Source organism: Augochlora pura, chromosome 7 (assembly GCF_028453695.1).
Source record: "Augochlora pura isolate Apur16 chromosome 7, APUR_v2.2.1, whole genome shotgun sequence".
Classification (NCBI taxonomy): domain Eukaryota; kingdom Metazoa; phylum Arthropoda; class Insecta; order Hymenoptera; family Halictidae; genus Augochlora; species Augochlora pura.
In genome coordinates this window covers 3,294,761-3,317,376 of record NC_135778.1, presented here as the reverse complement: position 1 = coordinate 3,317,376, position 22,616 = coordinate 3,294,761, and the positions used below count along the sequence as shown (strand labels likewise).

At 41.2% G+C, this 22,616-nt stretch overlaps 1 long non-coding RNA gene across 1 annotated transcript in view; it reads right to left on the bottom strand.

Moving 5' to 3' along the window:
- Nucleotides 1-20,220: 20,220 nt before the first annotated feature.
- Nucleotides 20,221-22,616, bottom strand: part of LOC144473005 (uncharacterized) — a 213,786-nt gene continuing 211,390 nt past the window's right edge. The window contains exon 3 of the long non-coding RNA XR_013494485.1: nucleotides 20,221-20,366. This is a non-coding gene — a long non-coding RNA (uncharacterized LOC144473005). The remainder of the gene's footprint in view (nucleotides 20,367-22,616) is intronic.

Sequence of the window (22,616 nt, the reverse complement as noted above, 5' to 3'; positions counted from 1 at the left end):
AGCTCTATTATTTCTAAATAAAAATAATTAGTGCACCTGATTTAATAAATACAAAGTCAGCTGCGCCGTAAACCGAGCGAAAGTCGCAGTAATCGGTCAACCCCACAGTAATCATTCTCGCTAGTTTAATTCGTCGAGGGGCGGTACGAAAAGTCGCTGTGAAAATTTTCGGCGGGGCAATGATTCCGACGGGGAACAACAAACCCGTTCGCCGGCGTCGTCCGTCCATTGAATCGCGAACGGGACCGTCGAAACAAAAGCATCGACGGAAATCTCTTTCGGACAAAAGTGCGCGTGCACGATGAATCTTTGACTCGAGGGTAGGCGGAGAAGAGGAGGAGAGGGGGAGAAGAGGAGAAGGGGAGGGGAGAAAAAGGAAAATCAGCCGGCCGGAACAAATTCGCCGGCCGCCATTGTGAATACAAACATTTCGCGGCCGCTTTTGGCATTCAACGGCGGACGACCGCTTCGCAGCGTTTCAATTTAAACGAATGATAAAAACATTTCCTCCGCGAAGCTTTTCTATTTTTCCGCGCCCCGCCTCTCTGCCGCCCGTGCCCCCGTCGCCCCCCTTCCCGCCGGCCGGATTTTTTTGTTGTTTAAACGCCATGTTTCTCACTCCGCCGGGTTTTCCGGCTCGCCTGGCCGGGGCTCTCGCAAACGCCCGGAAACTATTCGGAAATGAGAAACACCGATGACCGTTCGACGCGCGCTCCCGTTCCCCCACCATCTTGCATGTTTTTTTTGCCCCCCACCGTGCCCCGAGAAACAAGCCGACGGATCGAACGAATCGAACGGGCGCCGCGTGATAATAATCGACACGGTTTCGGAGGCTTTCGCTAAACCTTTGCAGTGTGACAGTTTTTATGACTGCGTTGGTTAACACTTGTTTGTTCTTAACACGTTAAAGGCGGGAGTCGTAGTACTACAATTTATCTCGACTGTAGTCTCGATTAATAGATTACCCGTCTCAATTAAAAAATTAATAAAATTGTGAGAATATCTAGATAGGACTTTTATTTGAAGCTCACTTAAACTGAATTTACCCTTATTATAACAATTATTATTATTACCTATTTTCAGGTTTTTAAAATATTGACCGTCCCATTTTTGGAACATTGGCTGAGAGGAACGACTTACAGATATTTAAAAAAATCACATACACCCATCACAAATTTCCCTATTTTTTTATAAATTTATATAAGCCCACTATAAATTTTAATATATATTTATATAAGCCCACTATAAATTTCAATATATATTTATATCCTAAAAAAAGAACACTGGCGATATTGAGTTAATTTTAACGAATAAAAACGAAACAGCAACTCGATTCTTCCTTTAACCATCCTAATAGATTAAAAATCAATTGACTGACACTTTTAATTGCTCTCAATCTAGACGCTGTTTTAAATGGCAACTGTAAATGCATAAAATCGGCTGTCCACCTATATTAACCTTTCCGTTATTCCCGGCGCGACGGCGATTCATTCGGTTTCATTGAGGGAAGTGAGCAATCGCGGGGGATGATTTAAATGCATCAGGCCGAAGGAATACATGCACGTAGGATTCGCTTCGCGGACGGAGCCGGGTAGCCGAAGATAAAACAATGTTTATCGCTCGCTAATTCGAAATTCCGGGCACGTTCTTCACGGGTAGATTTCTATCGGGATTTTTATGTGTTTCGAGCTTATAAAAATGGCCGAGGAAAAGCGTAAAATAGAAAGCTCGCTGTATACGCTTTATCGAAGCGAACGTTCTGTGACAGTGTCGCCGATTAGCTTAAAGATCTACCCTACATCGTAGACATAACCTCACATAATAATAATAATAAAAATATAAATTATAAAATATATATATTATATAGTAAAAAATTATACATTTTATAAACATAGCTCGTAATAATATCTTTACCAGCAACAAACGCCAACTGCACAATACACAAAATTAAAAAAAATCTTCTCACCCCTTCAACGCCTAAATATCTCCATCTCCAAGCACCTGTCCATTCCTCGACAATCGTGAAACAATTTCCAAACCCGTGTCCACCCGATCGTCAAAAGAACCTCCCCTAATTCGATTACATCGCGGTAAAAGCCTTCCCTTCGCGCACCAAAAAAAAAAACCAAAAACCAGTTTCGTACTTCAACAAACTTCGCGAGACGAGAAAATGTATTCGCCGTTAATTTACCATGCCGGAAGAAGATGCGACCGTTAAAGGTTCGGCTAAAGGATAAAAAAGGATTGCACGGTGGCTCGACGAACAACAACGGCAACGCCGTTGTCCCGAATGTGAAACGAAGCCCGCAAAAATGGCGCGCGCGTTAGGTGCAAAAGGAGCGGCGCGGACGACGACGGTCCGAGGGGGAAGGAGGAGGAGGAGGAGGAGGGGGCGGGGCGGTGGCGCTGTTTTCATAGACTATTTAACGATAACCCGGAGTGCAATTAATTTCCCCGGGCGTGTATATTTTTTCTCAGCTTTCTCTCCGTCCTTTCCTTTTTCTTTATGGTCGCTCGTAAAAAAGAACTGTATCAATCATTCCGCTACGGCGCCGCCTCTCTCTCTCTCTCTCTCTCTCTCTCTCTCTTCCGTCTCCCGCGCTCCCCCGTTCACCGAGAGTGCTCTTCCTTTTCATCTATCTGGCCGCTCGCTTTTTCACCACCCCTCGTCCTCATTCCCGGCCCCGCGAGGAAATAGCAGATAGAGAGAGAGAGAAAGAGAGAGAGAGAGAGAGAGAGAGAGAGGGAGGGAGGGACGGGGGGAAAAAGATGGGGAGAAAAAGTGAGAAGGACAAAGCGACCTGGAACGAGAGATCCGGAGAGAGGAAGAGCGGTTTGGAGAGAGAATGACAGACCTGGAGAGAGAAAGAGAGACCTGGAGAGAGAAATAGAGACCTGGAGAGAGAAAGAGAGACCTGGAGAGAGAATGACAGACCTGGAGACAGAAAGAGAGACCTGGAGACAGAAAGAGAGACCTGGAGAGAGAAAGAGAGACCTGGAGACAGAGAGAGAGAGAGAGAGAGAGAGAGAGAGACCTGGGAGAGAATGACAAACCCGGAGAGAGAAAGAGAGTTCTATAGAGTGAAAGAACGATCAAGGGAGACCCGGAGAAAGCGAGAGGGGCGAGGAGGAAGCAAGGGGTGGGGGGATGGGGGAAAGAGAAGCGGTTCACCGGTCGGAATCAAACGAAAGGAGGCACTTCGAGGTCCGGCCGGCCGCAGTCATTATCTAAAACGTTCCGAGGTAAGCTATTAAATGCCATCGGTATCTTTCTCGGTGGCCCGGTCTTGTCGTGCTTGTCGTTCCCGTCCTTTGTGCCGAATGGCTGCTCAGCGCCTTCCACGATCGCGGCCCTAGACATGGGTGGCCCTCTCCACCCCTTCCCACCTCGCCTCTCTCCACGCAGCCCCGTCATCCGCGCTCGTCCCTTCTCCTTCCTTCGCCTTCTCTCCTGGCCTCTCGCTCGCCCGGTCGGAGGGTGGAGCGACAAAGTTTGTGTCAAAATCAAAGAACTTTTCATAGAAATGAGATAAAACGGGGTGATCTCCCTTTCACGTTCAAACCGAAGCGTTACGGAGCGAGGGAAAAATACGGGGGAACGAGAGCACTCTTTAACCTTGAGGAATTAATATCGTCGTCGAGCTTCGTTAAAATCGATGCCTTTATGTCGGATTCTATTCAAATTCCTGTTAAGTCTGTTTGGTAATTTTCGAGGTTTGGTTGAAAAATAAACGACCCGTGGAGAGGTCGGGGAATTATTATAAATTAGTGTTAAATTGTTATGGACTGGTTATAAGTTGTTGTAAATTATTGGAAATTGGTTATAAGCTATTGTAAACTATTAAAACCAGTTATAAGCTTTTCTAACCTATTATAAATCGGTTATAAGCTATTATAAATTATTATAACTCAGTTACAATCACTGTAAATTATTATAAGCCAGTTATAATCACTGTAAATTATTATAAGCCAGTTATAATCACTGTAAATTATTATAAGTCAGTTATAAGCTACTGTAAACCATTATAAATCAGTTATAACCTATTACAAATAATTACAACTCAATTATAATCACTGTAAATTGTTATAATCCAGTTATAAGCTATTGTAAACCATTATAAATCAGTTATAACCTATTACAAATAATTACAAATCAGTTAAACCATTATAAACAATTATAAATCAGTCAAGCCGTTACAAATAATTATAACTCAGTTATAAACTATCACAAATTCTCACAAATCAGTTACAAGCTTCCACAAACTATTATACACTATCGTAAACGAATAATAAAGTTATTCCAAATCATTTACAACTAACGAATCATAATCGTCGCCGATTATTCACACAACCCTTTCCCGGCCACTCTTCGCCCAATTATAATAAATTAGTTCGAACAACTAACGAGTTATAATCGTCGATCATCGATCAGATTAATTTCCGCCCTACGCCGACGCCCACGGTAAACCGGCCGCGCGGCACCGCCACCCTGTAATTTCAAAGCACGAGGGGAGGGGGGAGGGGGGAAGAGAGAAGTATTTCGACCGTTGTCCACGATTTTCGGGCAAATCCGGCAGTGCGCGCCGTTTATAAAGAACGGAATCAAGAGAGAGCACCGAAAACCGAGCCACAGCGGCGGTGGCGCGGGCAAGAGGGGGGGGGGGATAAAGCGGAGAGAACAGAAAGAGAGGAGAGGAGAGAAAGAGAGAAAGAAAGTCGGCGACAGAGAGGAGACGGGCACACCGCTGTCTCCCGCTACCAAGAACTGACATTCCAGCCGCCTATTTCGAGAATGACTGGACCCGTTTTGTGTCGCGACATCTACCCCTCCCTCCCTACCTCGCCCCCCGGCACCCCGCTGCCGCGGCGACGGTGCCGCAACTATGCTCTTCTTTCTCCGTTCATTGGAATCACGCCAGTTTCGCCGGCAGCGGAGACTCGCCCCGACGATATTCGCCGTCTCTGTCGTTCTTTCTCACGCGTGTCCTCCTCCTCCTCCTCCTCCTCCTCCTCCTCCTCCTCCTCGTCCTCGTGTCGTCCCCCAGCTCCGTGTCCCACTCAACCCCCTTTTTTCCTCGGCCATCCCTCTTTCTCTCTCCGTCGCGGGGCGACATTTTCGTTCGATAACGGGGCGCGTGCGACTGCACACCGAGAGCACACACGGGTACGTTACGTACCCTAACCTTAACCCAATACCCGCCCGTTGTCCATCTTTTGGGACGCAAATATATATGTGCGCTGAAGTTTATAATATCAGGTATTTTATATCTGATGTAGTTTGTTCGGTCAATATTTCAATAATGGGGCGGTTAATTTTTCTCAAAATTTCAAAATAAATAATTATAATAATGTTACGGCGACTTGTCTGAATGTCGTCGTAATGTGGTATTGTTCTGTGGTGAACATCCTTTAGAGAGAATAGCTGAAGACAGGGGTTGTCACGAATCTGTTGTGTCAATAGACAGTCGGCAGTCGAGACCGGACCGTCGAGCGATTCGTAACGATATATTGTATCTATATTGTATATTGTGTATAAACGAGTCGAAAATACAATGCCGCGACGCGAGGCGCGTAACACGTGTAGTGAAATTCGCAACAATAATATATTGATGTTTTTATGATTTTATTGATTTTTTAATTGCGACGGGTAAAATCGTATGTGTATAGTAAGTGTATGGGAAATTGATGATCTGGTGAAGCAAAGATAGTTGATCCTTCTGACGCCTCGCGGGGTGAAAGTCGAACTATATATATTGATATAAAAATACAGCAAATGGTTCGGATAGATATTAAGATCGAATTAGGGTAGTTCATAATATATTGTTATCCAAATCTTCATAATTATTATTACGCGTAGCAGAACAAATTAAATGCGAGCGAACATAAACTAGTTTTCAGTCTAATGTTTTTTAAATGGAATCATATATTTTTATAGCAACATTCAGTGCATTGCGAAGTTCTTTATAAAAAAGTATTAACCTATTTATATGAAAAAGTCGTTAGTTTAAGAGATATGTTACGTTTGGAGCGTCGACGAGTCAATTTTTCGGGTTGTACATCGTAGCAGCACAGCTTATACATCTCGTCCATTCTGACGTCACGAGCACGGTATTATCTTCGCTTTAGGGAAATTATCTGAAGCTCTGTCTATAGATGTACACGATCCAAGGGCGGCTGCACACCGAGAGCCCACAGCATGTTCATTCCAATAACCGTCACCCTTTCACCCCCTCTCTCTCTTTCTCTCTCACTCTTTCTCCCCCTCCCTTTTTCTTCATCTCTTCTCTACCGCCCTTCATCAGCTTCCCCCGTTATCTCGTTCGTCCCGTTCGCTCTCGCTTTTGGCACCGTCTCCCTTTTTTATCTCCCCGTTTCTCGCTCCGCCGACGCTCCATCAACGTGGCCAGGTAATAATTATTACTGCTCGAAATAACACGATGCTCCGTTGCAAGGTAAATCGAAGATTCGGACGGTTTTCGTTCCGCCGTTTTAGAGAACGGTTTTATCAGCTGGCCGAGATGGTCGCGCGATCCGCGACGAGCGCGGGATGCATTATGCATTTATACATTGACGCTTCTCGACCGTTCTGTCAGGTATGGATGACGGAATTATACGGCCGCGGCTCAGAAATGAAGTTTTTATTTATCGAGGCGTGGCGGGAGTTTATTGTGATCCACGGATAAGAGAGGGCGCGCGGGTATGTGTGCGTCTCGGGTTTTCGGATCTCGTTATATATGTATATATATATATATGTCTGAACTGTAATTTCTGTGTTAGCGATCACGATGCTTTTACGCGCGTTCGAGATACATAATTCATTCGTTCTTCGGAACGGTGAACGCGATATTTAGATGGAAATTAATCGTGAATTCACGATTTTTACGGAATAACATGGGTAGTTTGCTGTGTGTGGCGTGGTATTGAGATGTGAACGCGACGGTTTTTGATTTTCTTTTATTATGGGTATTGTTTAAGTGTTTCTGTTGTGGGAGGTAATGTTTGTAGAGTAATGTTAAATAATTCGAATTGGTAAAATAATGTAAAGTAATTCTAACTAGTTAAATAATGTGAAATAATTCCAGCTAGTAAAATAATCTAAAATAAATCCAGATAGTATAATAATATAAAATAATGCCACCTAGCAAAATATTGTGAAATATCTCCAACTTAATAGTAAAATAATTCCAACGAACAGAATAATGTAAAATAATTCCCACTAATAAAATAATGTGGAATAACTCCACCTAGTAAAAGAATCTAAAATAATTCCAGCTAGTCAAATAACCTAAAATAATTCCAACAAAATAATGTGAAATAATTCCAGCTAGTAAAATAATCTAAAACAACTCCACCTAGTAAAATAATCTGAAGTAATTCCAACTAACAAAATAATGTAAAATAATTCCACCTAATAAAAGAATCTAAAACCATCAAATCAAATAATAAAATCTAATAATGTCAACTATCAAAACAGTATAAAATAACATAAAATAACGGAACCTAACGGGGTCTACTAAAATAACATGAAACATCAACAGTTTCAATCTCATAGATTCTCAGGGTTTGATGGATCGCTGGTCACGTTAACCAGCTATGCGATCCCCAGCATTTTTCGGATCTGTTTTGAAAATATTCAGAGAATTTTCACACAATATTTAGAGAGTTAACGAACGGCCAGACGACTGAATGAATTCGCTGTGTGAACGATAGAGAGACAGGTGTTTAGACAGGGGCCCCCGTCTCGTCGGGTCGCTCGGTCGACGCGCCGTAGAAAGACTTAATTTACGACGTCTTTAAGCGTCCGCGTCCACTGCTTTCCCTTCCCGTGGGACGCGCGTCGTCCCGCGGTGACGAAAGCTAAACGACCCACGAATCACCGAATTTTCGAGATTCCACCGCGCAGCCGTCGTGTCGCGTTTCTGCGACATCGAGAGCCGGTCGCTCGACGAAAAGAAGCATGGACCGCACATGTCCGTTCCATTTTTCCGTAAATCGATCTCCGAGCGACATTTGGTGAACGCGCGTCGCCTCTACCAACCGGTATTAACACCTTGCGCTATGACTCCTTTCATGCTGCGTTGATTAGCACTTGTTTGTTCTTAATATCCTTAATAATAGTACTAGACAATTCTTGTTTTTTCTGCTATTTTTATTTGATTTTATTTTGAAACTTTGATCATGGATGAATTCAATTTGATTTCGATTTAAAAGAAATTGATAATATTAATATTTAGTAGATTTTCCATGAAAGCCTTGTCACGAGTCTGACTCGTTATTATAGTGCAACGGGTTAACAATTTCATGTAACAACGAAACATCGCTTTATCGACGGTTTCAAACGGTTTTCGCATGCGTTGACAATCGAACGCGGCGAAACTTTTCTTTATTGTCTGTCCCATCCGGTTTTTATATTATTTTTCTATTACTCCTTTTATCGTCGCTCCAATGAATTTCTATGTTCACTATTTCACGTAACAATAGAACCTTTCTTTAACTGTTGTTTCAACTAGTTTTTCGGTTTTTTACTGCAATGTTAAAACTTTTCTTTATCAGCTATTCCAGTGCCTTTCCATATTAGAATTGTAACAATATAATGTAGCATAAATCTCCGAAACCAACCCTTTGCACTCGAAGCCATTTTTACTGTAATTCTAAAATAATTTTTCTGACACGCTGCATTTTCATTTTATATGCCAAAATGTTTCTTATGCATATGAAATTGAATCTTGTAATTCATTCAGTAACAGTTATACTTTCAATAATTTTTGTAATTTAATTTTTCTACTACAAAAATTATTTTTTTGGAATGCACCGTAACAATTTTAGTGCCTCAGAGTCATTCTAGTGCAAAGGGTTAATATAACAATGAACCCTTTCTCCATCGCCGTTTGTTCAATCATTCCAGAATTTCCTATTATAAAGAATATCTTTTATTATAAAGAATTATAATATTATAAAGTATTATAGAGAATATTCTGTATTATAAAGAATTATAATATTATAAAGTATTATAAAGAATATCCTGTATTATAAAGAATTATAATATTATAAACTATTATAAAGAATATCCTTAATATCTGTACGCGTTTCAGAAATAAGAGGAACGAGAACAGCCGCTTCAAAAAGAGATTAATTCCTCTCGTTAGCACCGCCCCTTTACATCGTCTAACGCGACGGAATAAATAAATTGAAGACGTCCGCAAAGAATAAACGCGCCGAGCCGGTTTAGCGTAATCATCTAAACCGGGAAAGTAACGAGGAGGTACGCGATGTTCGAGGTGAACGCTGGGGTCTTCGCTGGCGAGGCAGGCAGGCAGGCAACGTGTTCCACATACGTTCCATTTTTTTCCATTAGACGGAGGGTTGGCGAGATAAGCCGGGGCTGTCTACCCCTTAAAAGGGGTGGTGTGTTTCCTTCTGACGAATTGACTCGGTTAGATGATATATTTCAATCTGGGGCCGGGCTGTCACGGCGCGTTCGCAGCCGCAGGAAATACGATTCCGAGAGACGCGCGGAGGGGGCGTTAGGTTTGACGGAACGTTAACAAATTCCACCGGGGATACTTCCGTCGAGTTCCTTGGCGCTCGCGCGCTCGCGGTTGGCTCATCGTCTCACACGATTCCGGCGGCGACATTAAATTTACAAGTTTCCGAAAACGTATTCATGTATGCGAACGCGAAATGAAATGTAACTACCCGGGCCGTTCGAGTTCGAGTTCGAACTTAAAATCAAGAATACGTCTCGAATTAGCTACAATCGCGCAGCTACGCTTGAAACACGGCCCGCGCGCGAAACTGGCTGCTCGTACGAATCTCGGTCGTATGCTAATCTTTGCAACGTGTTCGCAGACCGGGCGCAAATATTTTCGCGGGAATTTGTTCGTTAAGGACCTGTTAATCGTTGCGAGAGAGAGAGAGAGAGAGAGAGAGAGAGAGAGAGAGACGAGAGACGCCGCGCGCGGCATCATTTGCATTATGATACACCCTCGAACCGTTTTCCCCCGCCGGCTCGTGTTCGCATAACCACAGATAATTGCGTTTACAAGCGACGGGGATATTTGCCGGCGCAAAGTACATCATACTCGCGGCGTGCGTATCGCGGGGCCCCGGAATCGCGTCAAATCCTTTCCCGCCGTAATATCACCGGTGTTCCGCGACCGCGGCACCATCTTGTTAACAGATTACCCGCGCTCAGTCATGCATCGATTAGCTCTTAGTTGGCCGAATCGATTCGCGCGGCGTTTATCAATTCCCGTCGAGCGTACGGTTCTTCCGACCGGCGTGTTCGTTGTAAATCCGCGAAACGCGAGACACGTGCGACGGCTCTCGATACCGTTTCCAAACGACTGTCGCCCGGAAACTGGCAGAGCGTTGTTGTTCCTCGAATGCCAATTTTTGACACCCGGTTGGTCGAAGATACGATTTTTACGTTTTGGAACGCGTGTTTCATATTTTAACCCTTTGCACTCGAAGACATTCTAATTGTAAATCTGAAATCATTTTTCTACTGTACAGTATTTGCATTTTAAACGACCAAGTGTATTTTATATATATAAAATTGTTGAACATGAAACTGTTGATATGAATCACAAGTGTTAATTTTATATATAATCAAATAAATTTTTGAAAATTAAAATTTGATTATATATCAAATTAACGCTTGTGATTCATACCAACAGTTTCATGTTCAACAATTTTTTTTTGAAATTAAACTTTGTTGCTATAAACATTATTTTAGAAGGTGACGGAATAATTTTCGTGGTGCCTCAGAGTCACCATTCGAGTGCAAAGGGTTAACCTCTTAGGCACGACGCGCCACTATAGTGGCTTTCGTGAATGTTTCGTGCTTTACTCAATTCTTTTATTAATTATTAAAGTAAACGAGTTATATAAAATGAAAATACTATAAACCCAGAAAAATTTCTTCCGATTTCCAGTGAAAATTTCTTCGAGCACAAAGTGTTAATAGAATATAATCAATAGAAATAAAACAATATTTTCGAATCAATTATTATTTCTTTTACAATTATTACGTTTCGAATCTAAACGTAAGATCGATCCGCCGTCTTCGCAACAAAAGCCGCCGGGGGTTCCCGTTAATCACGGACCTCTAATCGCGCGTTCCGCATTTCCGGCGGAATTGTCTACCGTTCAGGAATAAATAAAAAAAAGCAAAAGTAACGCGAAAGAGTTGTCTCGTTCGTTCTGTAACGGGTCCGCGGTGGTTTAATCAACGCGATGCCGATAATGAACGCGCGCGCGGGCCGCGGTTGATTCGTAGCGAAGATGAACGGGGAAAGACTGTCCGATCGTAATCATCAAAGAGGGGGGCGAGGACGGGTGGGGGGGACAGCAGCCGAGAGAATCGTCTGGCATTAGTCCGCGTAAAATCGTCGTCGGCGGTGAACGTTCGCGCGGGCAACCCCACCGGCGGAACAATGACAAATTAATTAGGAATCGAATTATATTTCTGCGGACGGCGTTCCGCCCGCAACGAGGGACAACCGGGGGGTCCTTTCATCCCTCCGGCAACAAGGCGGCGACGAGCACTTTCCAGAGGAGGGAGAGGCAGTTATCACTCGGAAGCCTGTACGCGTCCCACCCTCTCTCGGTACACTCTTCCTCCGCCAACACCGCCGCCGCTGCCGCCGTCCGACCGATACAATGTCTCTTCCCCCACCACCACCACGGTCCGCGTTTGTCCTATCCTTGCCGTGCGTCCCGAATGAAAAGCTCGACTCCGGGGGCCCCGGCACAAGCAACCGACGACGGGCTATTCAAAAGTGTATTGCAAAAATTCGGCCAATAGAGGCCGAACTTCCCTCTGCTAAAGCTGGCCACCCAGCCCCCCCCCCCCCCCCCCGCCCCCCCCCCCCCGCAGCGCGCCGCGCCGCGCCGCCGTTACCCGGCTACCGTGTCTCACGGCGCATAGGCAAATCTCGTTGGGTGAAGTGACTCGAAAACGTAATTTCGATGGCGGAGCTGAAAGAGGAGTGGCGCTGAAACGAGCCGGAATAGTTAACCCTGATATTCACCGGCATCTCTCGCTCCCTCTATCTCTCTTACTCTCTCTCTCTCTCTCTCTCTCTCTCTCTTTATCTATCTATCTATCTATCTATCTCTTGCCTTCTCCCTTTTTCTCGTCTTTGTCCTTCTCTCACTTCTACTTCTGCTAACCTCGTGTCGTTATTGGCTGCCTGCTAGCTCACACGCGACCCCCCTCGTCGTCGATTCCTCGTGAATTTAAAATCGAACACAATCGCTGCGCAATCGATCGTGTCGCAGCAGGGGACGATGTTCGAAATTAAGGAATAACGTTGACACTGTTATTCGAGCATCCAGTCGCCGGCGATGAATTTTAATTTACTCGCGTTTCGTTTAGGTTTTTGCGCAAAAAAATTGATGTATTTCAAGTGCTTTCGTTTTAGGGTTGATTAACAATGTGGGGTTGTTACTGGACAGCGAATGTTTAAGAATTTTGCGCTTATATGTTATATATAATATGATTTGTACTTAGGATAAATATTTTCACTAAAATAAATATTTGCACTAAAATAAATATTTTCACTACAATAAATACTTGAGCTTATATATTATATATAAATTTCAAAATATTGGTGTTCGATGATATGGTAGTCTAATATTTTTCTTATTAAATATATTTTTCTTTTTAAATATTTATGTGAAATGAAAGGAGAATTTTATTGTAATAGCTACGTTGTATATAATTAATTTTTCTGTTTCTATATGTTAGTTATATGCAATGTAGTTATTAAAATAAAATTCTCCTTTCGTTTCACATATATATTTATATAAATGCGAATACTACTTTTAATAAAACTTAATAATATAATGCTAACGTTAACTAAAAATTGGGAAAAAATCCTTTCCAAGCGACAATGAGATTTAAACATCTAAAATTATGTTACATTGTTATTATATCCTTTATCCCTAATAAAACAGGTAATTATAACAATACATAAATATCGTTTCTTTCGAGTTTTCAATCAAACTAAAAACTTTTTCCAAAAGTCGATAAAACTGTGCTCGCTCCAACGTAAATGTACAGTTCATAATCGTTGGTAAACGTTAATTTTTATTTTGATCAGCAACGACGAGGGTTCGGTGGAAAATAGCCAGCCCTTTTCCGCGCCTTTTTTTTTTCTCGCTGGCGCCCGTACCGGGCTGTGAAAGAGCGCCGCCAAAAATCGCCTATTTCTGGCCGCCGTCCCTTCGCCCCGATATCGATAGTTTCCTGTTTCCCGTCGCGCGTTAATTACTGAATAAAAAAGTCGATTGACAGGGTTTAATCCATTTTCGATTCTTTGTAACCGTCCACTCGATGTCCGGATCCCCCTCCGATGACTTCTACGTTGAATGATTGGTTTCCAATTAGCGGTCCGTAATGAACTTTTTTTTTTCTCCCCCGTCCACAAAGTACGCTGTTTTCATCGGTGGTCGTCTAAGCACGGCGACCGAACGCGTTAAACAAAGAGTCGGTTGCGTTAAATAAAGAGTCGGTTGCGTTAACACTAGATTTACAGAATCCGTCAAAATGACGGATCACTGATTTGTTAACGTACTATTATTCATATTTTCAAGATAAATTTATTGCTTATTTATCGATTATATTTACTATAATTATTTATATTTATTTATTTATCGATTACATTAACAATTAGAATAAATCGTTACTTTCATAAACAAATATAAAACGGCTGCTTTCATTACTTCGTAAACCTAGTGTTAAATAAAAAATTGGTTGCGTTAAACAAAGAGTCGGTTGCGTTAAATAAAAAGTCGCTGGCGTTAAACAAAGAGTCGGTTGCGTTAAATAAAAAGTTTTGTTCGTTTCGGCGGGCGGAGGATCCGGTAATTAAATTACACACGTCCTTTATAATCTCATTTCCGCGTCGGATGCTTTTAAATATCGAGGAAACTTCGCGGAAACCGTCGCGACAAATATCGATTCAACTTTAGAGAACGGCGACGCGCGTGAAATCGACTCGCAACGAATTAATATTCGGACAGCTATTTAAACGGAATATCAATTATCCGAAGGTGGACGAAATCATTTGTATTTCTCCCGAGACAACTGTGTTTTTAAACAATTTTACCTAGGATATTAATACTAGGTAATAACCAAAAATTTTTAGGAAAAATTGTCATCGTTTAGAACGAACGAACGAACAACAAATTCGAGGATTTTTACTTTTTCTACTGAAGCTTGTAAAGAAGATTTAAACAACGCGTTTCGATGAGAATTTTATCGAATTAAATTACGATTATGCTGAGTTAATAAAAATTGTTTGCATACAATTTTTCGATTGCAAAAGACAGGATTTGAAGAGTAACTTGTTCCTGTCAAAAATAATTCTAATAATATGTTACCGTCTTGCGTTTCATTTGCTCTTTTCTTCAATAATAAATCCATAGAATCCGGAGTCTAGTTATCAGTCGCGAACGATTAGTCGAAACCGCAGCTCCTCGCGAAGTTAATAATACAATTGTCACGCGAACGGTGTTCTACGGAGACTACGGTGCTCGGCGGCGGAGCTCGATGTGGAAACTCCGTTTCCGGCTGCCTAATTATCCGTCCAATGATTTGGTTTCCGCGTTTCCGGGAAGTACGTGTCTCCCAAGATTTCGGGCTGATGGAAAACTGTCACAGGAAGCATCAATTGCTTAACGTTATTCCGTGAACAACAGCGCCCCGCGCCAGTCGATTTGGACCACCTGAAATCTTCGGCTTCCTCTCACCGCTCTCGATTACATGGCACGAGTAAATTTTAATAAAATGTTTGTCAAGCATACGGGCACTTTATACACATAGAAATGTAGCAAAATATTGTAAGTTCTTATTTTGCACCTTCTATTACATTTTATGTTATTTTATTTAAAATATATCAAATTATTTCATTTTTACAGCTTCTATTATTTTGCTCTTTCTATTTTCTATTATCTTGCTATCTAATTTTTATATTATTGTATTTTTTGTATTTTACATTCTCTATTAACTTGCTTTCTATATTCTCTATTACTTTGCTTTTCTTATTTTACATTATTATATTTTTTAAATTTTACATTATTTTGTATTTACATTTTTTTATTAATTTCCTTTCTATATTTGATATCATTCCATTATTTGATTTTTCATATTTTATATTATCCCATCTTTCGCATCATACGTTATTTGATTTTTCAATTTTTATGCGATTCCATCATGCACATTCCATATCATTTAATACACAAGGAGACGGGGGCCTCTTTTAATCCGCAAACGGAATCGATAAAGTCATTTAAACGGCGGAACATATCGAAACGAAATACCCTGATCGCGGCCGCTGTTCAACGGAAATCACCGAAAATAATTACCCCAAGAGTTTCGCGGACGAAAATTCGCTAAAACATCGACGTGCGCCGATTACAACGGGAATTGCCATTCGAAAGCCGGAGATTCCGTTATTGCCACCAATTACCAGCCGCCCCTCCATAGAACCCCCCGATAAATACGACTTCTCCCGTTCCTGCGCGCGTTGCCTCTCGGTAGAATTCGGCGCGTTCGTCAACGCGTGCTCTGCTCGCATCACCGCGGTCCGCCGCGCGCGCGTTGAAAAACGGAAAAGGGTGTGGGGGCGCGCCGTCTCGTCGACAAAAAATGGGGCGGAGTTGAACCTTGGTAGCAAAGGGAGAGGGCGGCCGGTAGGTAAGAGTTATGAATAAAGCATTTAATTATATTTTTTCGAGTGTTCTCCTTTGTGCGGCGGAGCGTAACCCTTTATCCGCAGGATTCGTTAAGTTAAGTGTTTCAGCAGCTGCCCTCTCCCCCCACTCGCGTTGAAAACCGGAAGAGCTCCGAAGGGATGGGGACGAGCGCGAGCGCGGAGAGAGGGAGGAGGGGGACGGGGACGAGAGAGCGGCTATAATTTATCCTGCACTTGCTTATTTACTACGGCCATTATCGTCCTAACGTAGTTTGCATGCTCTCGCGAATTTCAACGCTTTCAGGGACGCCGGCGAAGGCGCAAGCGAACGAAACGGGGCGAGCGAACAGTGGGGGGTGGGGGGTGGGTCGACGAGGTTGAGAGGTGGGGGGAAGGGATGCGCGGCGAAAGAGGACAATGAAGTGTCCTTCTAATGAAAAGGACACGCTGTGCACGGGCTTATTGAAAACAGGGATATCGGGGGATTCGGCGGGGGAAGGAGATGATCAAAAGGAGGACGCGTCGTCGTCGCGAGGGGGTGGAGAGGTGCAGAGTATCGGGAAAAAGGTGAATCGCGCGGAGAGTCCTGGGTAGCGCATCAATTCTACCGGGGGGGGACCGTTGATTAAAAAATTTAAGAAGATGGAGGCAGACGGGCGGTGTTTGGTGACCGCGTACCCCGGCCAGACGGAGCGAATATTTTTTAGGCGCCCGTTTAACGGTATTAATATCCGTCCAAACAATTTACGGTGGCCCGGAAAAAGAGAGAGAGAAAGAGAGGGAGAGCAACGACGGTAGCCCAGAGCACACCGGTGTTAATAATTCCACCGGTAGCCGTCACGAATATTTTTCTCGCGCTCATTATTCCGTGCCGCCGCTGCGCCGCGGCAGAAATAGTGGAATTCGTCAAGAATATTTCACTGTCGAATAACGCGCGCGCGCACGCGGTCTATCCAGCCACGTTTGCGAGATCGGGGCGCTGCCGGCTTCGAGGGAGCCGGCTCTATCTATCTGGTCCAGCACGCGATATTTCCCCTGCGAACTGCGCCGTTCTACCCAGCCAGAATTCGCAACTCTTTGATATCGGAGCTCCGCGTTCGTTACCGGTCGCGTTCCAACGGGCTTCGTTAACATTGAAATCGGCTAACAAGCATTTTAGAAAAATTACAAAATCGAGGTTATTTAGCGCGCATTTTTACGTCTCGAAAAATTGACATTCATTTCTTTTTTTCTAACCAAGGGGATACGCAAGACTTCGTTACCCTGGTTATATAACAAGGAAGTCTATATTTAGTTCCTTAAATCGTCGATTTAGTCGAACATAACCTGAAAACGAGATTTTGCTAAAAAAATTGCTAAAGACGAGAAATCTCGTCTCCCGTACGCAATGCGTTAACACGTTCGTCGCCGCGTCACCCATATCTGGATGACACTAATTTCTGACCAATTTTGAAAATTTATTTTGATTGCAATAAATAATTTATTCGAGCTTTTATTCGAGCAAAATGAATTCGACTATGATTTTTCGAACGCGAAAGAGTTTTAATGTCTCATCCCCTATGATAAATGGGAAACTTTTTGGTTTTATTTTAATTAATTAAATTGCTTTAATTATGTAGGGATTTCAGTGTCTAATTGTCGGCGACGAACGTGTTAAGCACCGCGAGATTTTTGTGATAATGGGTAAAGGGATTTTCGGGGATGTTGAATTTTAATTTTTTATATGATTAACTTTTCATTTTGAAAATTTTATTTAAGTTCTATTTATGGGCTTAGTGTTCACCCTTTCTTGTATTATGATAACGTTACTGTATATTATAATACTGCATTGTACTAACGTTGCTGTACATTATAGTACTGAATTATAATAACTCTGCTGTATATTATAGTACTGCATATTATAATACTGCATTATAATAACGTTGCTGTACATTACGGTACTACATTATAATAACGCTACTGTATATTATAGTACCGCATTATAATACCTCGAAATAAAATTGAATTCTTTTGTTGTCAAAGTCTGGAGACAAGAGTCAATAAAACCATTGGAAGAAACAAAAATTGTTCTGTTGAATAATATATAAATACTCTGAGATTTTATTTCTGCTTTAATTATTTTTTTCGAGGTTATGTCAAGTTCGTGCAAAAATCATTAATATATAAACTAACGATACCTGATTTGAAGGCTGGAGAAAATAGGGGACATTTCGATGCATGAAATTAAATTATGAAATGTAACCGATAATTAAACGAACGCATGAATAAAAGTATTAAATAAATTAGATAAAACTCGGCAGAAAACACAGTAAACTGGGAACAGCAACGAAGTTGCATTTCGTAAGAAATTCTAGATTTTGGATCTGTGGTATTTCTAATTAAAGGAAACAGAGGACTTTTAAATGGAAATAAGTGCTCTCGTTATATAGATTATTCATAAAACCGAAATTGCTTTTCCCCCCAAAACTAATATATTATTCACAAACTCTTGGAATACGGGAGGACGGCAATACGCAATAAGAATGTTTAATAATTCAGAACGTAGAGGTTTAGAGCTTCTGCGACTATTGATTTCGTTCTAAAACTGATGTATTACCATGAATAAACAAATACCTGAACGGTTATCACAACGCGAGGTGAACGGTTACATTTTTAGTCTGGTTGTATTAGCAACAAATTCGATTTTATGTATTTATTCAATGAATCGCGTTATCATTAAAATAACAGAAAGTAAAATCGATCAAAAAACCAAAGAATTCTTCGCTTCACCCACTTGCCACATTAATAAAATAGCCTTTTTTTAAAAAAAAAATTTACCACAGTCATGTCACCTAATGAATAAAAATACACATCTAACTAATTGGCCTTTTATTAAACAAACAAAGAAACGTTATTCCAAATCCATGCGCCACCGGCAACACCTAAACACTTTCGCCAGTAGCGGCGCGATGAACTCAAGCGGGGCGACCTGATCATTTGTATAAACAAGGTGAAATTTACACTTCGCGCGTTGTGTTATTTGCGCACGTAACTGGGCGCGTCCGCGCGAGCGTAACTGCATAAAGCCGAATTTGCGGAAATTAAAATCGCCGAATAAATTCGCCGTTCATTTCGGATACCGCGGGATCCTTTCGCTGAGCGAAGAGCCGATTCAACGGCGCGAAGGCTTCGACGCGAAAACGCTATAACAATGATATAATAATGCTATAATAATAGCGTTATAACCAACTTTATAATAATGCTATAATAATAGCGTTATAACCAACTTTATAATAACGCTATAATAATAGCGTTATAACCAACTTTATAATAACGCTATAATAATGCTGTAACAACGCTATAACAGCGCTACAATAACGCTATATATGCTAGAACAAGGTTATAACATTGCTATAATAACAGCGTTATATCCAACGTTATAGTAAAACGCTATGATAATGCTATAACAATGTTATAACAACAGCGTTATGATAACGCTACAACAACGCTATAATAACGCTGTAACAACGCTCTAACAATGCTATAACAACGCTATAACGACGTTATAATAACGCTATAAAAATGATATAACAACAGAGTTATGACAACGCTATAAAAACGCTCTAACAACGCTATAAAAACGCTCTAACAACGCTATAACAACGCTCTAACAACGCTATAACAACAGCGTTATGATAACGCTACAAAAAGCTCTAACAACGTTATAACAACAGCGTTATAACAACAGCGTTATAACAACTCTATAACAATGCTATAACAGCGCTATAATATGTTATAACAAGAGCGTTATGACAACGCTACAACAACGCTATAATAACGCTGTAACAACTCTATAACAATGCTATAGCAACGCTATAACAACGCTATACCAAAGCTATAGCGACGTTATAATAGTGCTATAAAAATGCTATAACAACAGGGTCATGACAACGCTCTAACAGCAGCGTTACAACAACTCTATAACGATGCTATAATAACACTATAACAATGCTATAACAACGCTATAATAACACTATAACAATGCTTTAACAACGCTATGATAACGCTACAACATTGCTACAACAGCGTCACAATAACGCTACAACAACGCCGTAATAACAGCGCGATAACAACGCTACAACAACCTAATAAGAACGCCTTCCTCCGACGAAATTCTGTGTTCTAGAAGAACAACAACTAGATTCCCCGGAATACGGTGTCCCGGCGGGCCGACACGATGCGGAACGTTGGTAGCGAGCGTGTTTAATTTTGAACGAGCCTGTAGCGCGAATCTCCGCGTCTGGGAGAAGACCGTAGGAAAAGCTTGTGCTGTCAAGGTGGAAATAACGAAAACACGGAACGAGGAGAAATGAAAGGAGCCGGTACGCGGCTGCTTGTATGCGTACGCGCGTCGGTTGTGCGCGGTTGTCTGGTAGCGCGGAAAGGATACACGGAGGTGCTATATGCATACATATATAGTACGTGTATGTAGCACGAGACTTACTTGTTTTCTTCGAAGAAAAAAAGACGATGGAAAACGAGGAGGAAAAAGCAGGACGGCCGACCGGTGTCTTGCTTATTGCGGTCGTCTGGTATTCAACGGCGGCCTAATAATAGGAGAGGGCCCCCGTTTTCGTGGAAGGAAGCAGCGTCGTCGTCGTTGCTCCGAATTATTCCGTGGACCTGCAACAAGCCGCATAAAACGAAATTAATGTCGCAATAATCGTTTCCCAGCGCGGCGTAATTCGCTAAGCCGAGGCCGGGCTACCTCTCTCTCTCTTCCCGCGAGGGGCCAGTTTAATTCCGCAATAATTGTTCTACACGCCGACTAATCACCGCAGATATTGCCGCGACGGGGCCACGCGCGCCCGCCCGCCTCCGCCTTTCGGCTATTCCACCGGCGGGATCTGCCGAATCTTCTTCTCATCGCCGACTACACGACGACTCCGGCCGGAAATAGCAATTTCTCGCGAGCGATACGTTGTCGCGTAATCAGCTGATTCGCGGGGAACGGCGTCTGCGAGGCGCACGTTCGCGCCAAATGAAAATGTTGTGCCAACGGCGGGGAACTTTTAAGCGAAATTTGCTGCGATCCAGTTTTGCTTCGATGCAGTTTTGCTTCGCGTTAGGGCTGGGACGTTGTAAGCGACGAATGGAGAGAATCTATTGGCTTAATAATATTGGTAATTGATATTATTTTTGCGACGATTTAATAGTACGAATATTTTTTAATATTGAAGCTAATAATATGTTAAGCTTGGATGTATGAAAATTTGGATTTTATTGTGATATGTTAAATATCATTTCCGGTGGAAAATTAATCGAGGATTCTAATTTAATGTTAATGGTTAATAGATGTGCGACTATTAAAATATTACTGTCAATCTATAATAGACGTCCAATTATTAAAACGTTACTGTCAGTCGTTAATAGACGTTCAACGATTAAAATATTACTGTCGATCGTTAATAGACGTTCAACGATTAAACTCCTTTCTATTATTAGCTATAAAATATGATAAGGTAATAAACATGGCGAAGACAGTTCTAAATGGAACTACATAAATCGGTCCAATTTCAGTCAGTCGATTATTAATGTTAAATTAAATGTCTCTTTCCATCGAGGATCGGAGATTAATCTCACGAATCGATTTATTCGATCGACGATTCTTCGATGAATTAGTCAATGTGCAAACGCTGGGATATTTATAACAATATTAACATTGCAAAGGGTTTTAAGGGATCGTCTAAAAGTGTCTAACTCAAGGTTTGTTATTAATCTTTTACACTGTAATATAGTATTAGTCTCGTTATAAAGATTTGCAATATAATTTACTAAATATCTACGTTATTCACGTCTCTTAAATAAAAATTAAATTTTAACCATCCGTCATTAATTTTTCAACATCGAAACGAAGGTTGCCATGTAATAAATTTTACATCCTCGTTTATTTTCATTTCCAGACGACAGAAGATCCAAAATTTTTGCTTCGGCTTGGTATAAAAATAAAAATAAAATAATAGTAATTTCATTATAAAGTCTTTGCAAGCGACATTAACTTCGCTTTGAAATCGAATTTATCCAATCAAAAGCGCGTCGCTTATCAATTACACCGTCAGCAATTTCCGTAACACGATTCTCTAAAACATCCGGTACGTATAAAAAACGTTCCCAAACAATTTTCCATAAAATCGCACGGAATTTTTTGTTTATTTATGCAGACGGGTAGAACGAACCGGACGGTACAATAAAATTCGGATATGGCCGAAAATTTGTGATTTGGCAGCAAGGTAAATCGCTATCGAAAATTATTGTTTCGATCGGATTTGGCCGCGAAATAGTTAATTTTTCTTTCACTAATGATAACTAATAATTATTGGAAATAGTCATATTTATTTTTTTGATAATAATTAATAGTCCTTGGAAATAGTTAAATTTACGTTTTTTGATAATAAGTAATAATCCTTGTAAATAGTTAAATTTCTTTCATTATTAATAACTAACAATCCTTAGAAATAGTTATATTTATTTCTTTAATTATAACTAATAATCCTTTGGAAATAGTTTTCACCTTTTTAATAATAACTAATAATCCTTGGAAATAGTTAAAGTTACTTTTTTAATAATAATTAATAATCCTTGGAAATAGTTAAATTTACCTTTTTAACAACATCAACAATCCTTGGAAACAGTCAATTTTCCTTCATTAACAATAACTAATAATCCTTAAAAATAGCTAAATTTACCTTTTTAATAATAACTAATAATCCTTGGAAACAGTTAAATTTACCTTGTTAACAACAACCAACAATCCTTGGAAACAGTTCATCTTCCTCCATTAACAATAACCAACAATCCTTTCGAACACTCAATTTTTCAGTCACAATATTCCCCCGCAAAAACAGACCGAAATAAAAAATGCCACAAGAGACG